Genomic DNA, 3,994 nt, shown 5'->3' on the forward strand with positions numbered 1-3,994 from the left:
GTGTCTGGGCTCCTCAGTACGGGAGAGACGTGGAGCTCTGGAGCAGGTCCAGCGGAGGGCAGCGAGGGTGATGAAGGGACTGGAGTATCTCCCTTGCAAGAAAAGGCTGAGGGAGCTGGGCCTGTTCAGCCTCGAGAAGAGAGAACTGAGAGGGGCCCTCATCAATGTGTATAAACGTCTAAAGGGGGGATGCCAAGGCTTTTCTCCATGGGGCCAAGTAATAGGACAAGATGCACTGGGCAGAAACTGATGCACAGGAAGTTCCACCTGAACACGAGGAAGAACTTTACTGTGCAGTGACCACACACTGGGACAGATTGTCCACGGAGGGTATGGAGTCTCCCTTACTGAAGATACTCCAGAACTGTCTGGAGAAATCCTGTGCTCTGGGACAACCTTCCTTGAGCAGGGAGGTCAGACCAGATGACCCAACTGTCATATTCTAATTTCAGTAACTGTGGTACATCAATCACCTCTTTACTGAAAAGAGGTGAGTTAGTAAATTGTGAAGGGAAGACCAGATGACCCACTGTGGTCCCCTCCAACCTGACCCATTCTATGACTCTGAGCTGGGTTTCTGCAATTGGAAGGCTTGGACCTTGTGAGGTGGGGATGGGGCACACAGCCAGTCAGCCTTCAAGCACTGTTCTCCTCTTCAGCACAAACCTTTTATTAAGTGTATCATGAAACCATACCTCATCATGATAGACTCACTTTCAGTAAAGTCATGCACAATTCCTGCAGGGAAAACAAACAAACAAAAAAAAACAAACAAGGAAAAGAGTGAAATGCTGAATCTGCCATTTACCCAGATGCTGAGTAGAGGCAGGTATGGAGAACACCTGTAGAAATAAATAAAAATGTTAAGAATACTCCCCCAGTGACAATAGCAGAGCTGATTTGTGCAGCAAAGCAGAAGTGGCAGCTCACCAAACACACGTGGCAGGAGCTCAGTCGTTGCCTGCAGGAAAGGTGTGTGCCATTTCACAGCAAGTATTTATGACCTATTAACACCCACGATTTAAAAGACCAGATGAAAATTCCTCTGGGTGCTTTTAACTTTGTTGCCCATTTTAAGATTGTAAAAAAAAAAGTTAATATGTAACTGCTACTGCTAATATTGACGTTTGTAGAAAACTGACTACTGAGGGGGAAAAAAAAAGCAAAGGAAGAGGCATTTTTGTATTTCAGAAACATTCTTGCCATAGTTCAAGGGAAGCCTATCATGCTGACTTCAAAAAGATAAAATTTAACCCCCATGCTTGACCTTACATAGTCAGTTGACAAGTACATACAAATCCGTGATCTTGCCTCATATTCATGTTTCCAGAATACATTAAAAATGCTGTAAAAGTTGCCACACAGTCCGAACTGTGAAATATTTTCATTTATCATGTAGCAGAAAAGCAAATCAAGCATGTAATTATAAGAAAAGAAAAACCTAAAACAAAACAAAAAACTCACCTCGATATTTTATTTACCAAAAAACCACAAACAAACAAAAACACACACAAAAGGTCCACTAAACAAAAATAACTGCCAAACACACCATTAATTGCAAGTATGACTTTTAAGGGCTAAATTACATCCACTAAATATAAACATACATGGATACTAAACTATTTATAAACTTTCTTATGAATTATTTATCTGATTTTGGCAGAACAATAATAATCTATAAGCAGCTAGTTTAGGGCAACCCCCCAGTCTCAACACAGGCTGGAGAATGAACAGATCAAGAGTAGCCCTGCTGAGAAGGACTTGGGAGTGCTGGTGGACAAGAGGCTGGACATAACCCAGCAATGTGCACTCACAGCCCAGAAAGCCAATTGTGTCCTGGGCTGCATCCAAAGCAGTGTGGGCAGCAGGTCGAGGGAGGGGATTCTGCCCCTCTGCTCTGCTCTGGTGAGATCCCACCTGGTGCTGCCTCCAGCCCTGGGGGCCTCAGCACAGGAATGATAGTGAGCTGTTGGAGCAAGTCCAGAGGAGGCCACCAAGATGATTAGAGGGCTTCTCTCCTAGGAGAAAAGGCTGAGAGAATTGGGATTGTTCAGCCTGAAAAACAGAAGGCTTTAGGGTGACTTAATTGTGGCCTTCCAGTACCTGAAGGGAGCCTGCAAGAAAAATGTGTGTTTTACAAGAGCATGTGGTGACAGAACAAGGGGGAATGGATTCAAACTAAAAGAGAGCAGGTTTAGATTAGACATTGGAAAAAAATTCTTTACTCTGAGGGTGATGAGTCACTGGAACAGGTTGCTCAGAGAAGTTGTGGATGCCCCATCGCTGGAAGTGTTCAAGGCCAGGTTGGATGGGGCCCTCAGCAACCTGGTCTGTGGAAGGTGTCCCTGCCCATGTCAGGGGGGGTTAGAATTAGATGATCTTTAAGGTCCCTTCCAACTCAAATCCTTCTATGATTCTATGACTTTATATCTTCTTCCCTGAACAAATTAAAATAGACTTACAAGCCTTGAAGTAACTCAAAGAGCTCTTTAGCCAAGATGGTCACAGTGCTATGAACACATGGAACCTGACATCTGCTGAGGAAGGGATGCTCTACAGAAATGCTGTCCTATGTGTAGAGACTGAAGGACAAAACTACCTTCTGTCTGAATTTTAACAACAACATAGCAAATGCATGTAAACAAACAAATGTGACAGTGATACCTAACAACTGGATAGAAGAAGCAGCTTTTCTTCAAGTTCTGTTTCTACCATCTACTCTATAGACTATGCATATGTATTTGCTACCAAAAATAAAATCAGTTTTGACTGCCAATAGCTTTTTTGTTCTTATCCCTATTAGAGTACACTAGTTGGGCAGCTTTAAGAGGAAAATTACAGATGTGGTAAAGTGCCACTAGGGGGTTTGGAAAGAACTTTTCAAAACTTAAGCCCTAGGATCGAACTGAAGTTAACCTGCTGCATGAGAACACAAGCTGCAATAACACCTTTGGAATAACATTACTAAAATTTGTGCATGTTTAAATGTTTCCACCATGTATTAAAATAAAGTTGCTCACCAATGTAGTGGAAAAAGTTAATAAATCAGTAGTTTTACTGTTTTTATAAAAATGGGTGTGAGAGTCCAGGGAATACAGGCAATAAAATGACACAAACCTGTTGTATAAAAGGACAGCATAAAAGGATGCCCTGGATTTTCTTTCCAAGGAAAGTGTTGTAAACAAGGGGTTTGGTAGCCCTGGGAGTTTTAATACAATTTTAGCTTCTACATGTTTTTCTCTTGCCTGGCTTGGTACGTATATATTCTTCTCCACTTGCACTGTTATCTGGAAAACTGGAATATAAAATAACTCAGATTTTTATATTATGTAGTAATATGCTTCTCTTTTTTCTCTCTCTCTTTTTTTGTCTGTGGATGTTTCTCCAAGTCTGTGAAGCAATGTTGCTTTTTCCTCACCTCTGTATGGAATGACAAATGACAGCATTACACCAAAGAGTTACTGGAAATATCACCCCTCAGAGGGACAATATGGCAATGTTCCACTGTGCTTAAAAATAATGATTCTTTTATGATAAAAAAGAAAAAAAAGGTTTTGGTATTAAAGAAGAAACTTGGTAGGATCTAGGCTTTGTAGCTTTTTCTCTCCCTTTTTTTAACCAATTTCTGCTGAGGCCTTTTGAAGATGAGAAGAAAACTCAAATACTACTAACAGCAGCGGTGTGTAGATGACCTCTTGCAAAGTGTTCAAAATGCTTTTGTTAGTCCTCCAGGTTCATAAATAGAAACAGAAAAAAATGCAGATCTCTGAGGTAAAGTTTGTGTCTTTAGAACTGTAACTTGGAAGAATCCCATAAGGAGAAAAAAGAAAAGGAGACTATAATTATTGTGAAAACTTACTAAGAAATACATTTTAGTGGAAAGTATTTTTGTCTTCAGGAACAATAAATATTTGAGGATCTTGTCTTAAGAGTAGAATTTATGCATTCAGTGAAACTAACACCAGACTGGGTGATACCAGAGATCAGACATTTA

The sequence above is a fragment of the Neopelma chrysocephalum genome, unplaced genomic scaffold (genome assembly GCF_003984885.1).
Source record: "Neopelma chrysocephalum unplaced genomic scaffold, ASM398488v2 Primary Assembly neopelma1_72, whole genome shotgun sequence".
NCBI classification, from domain to species: domain Eukaryota; kingdom Metazoa; phylum Chordata; class Aves; order Passeriformes; family Pipridae; genus Neopelma; species Neopelma chrysocephalum.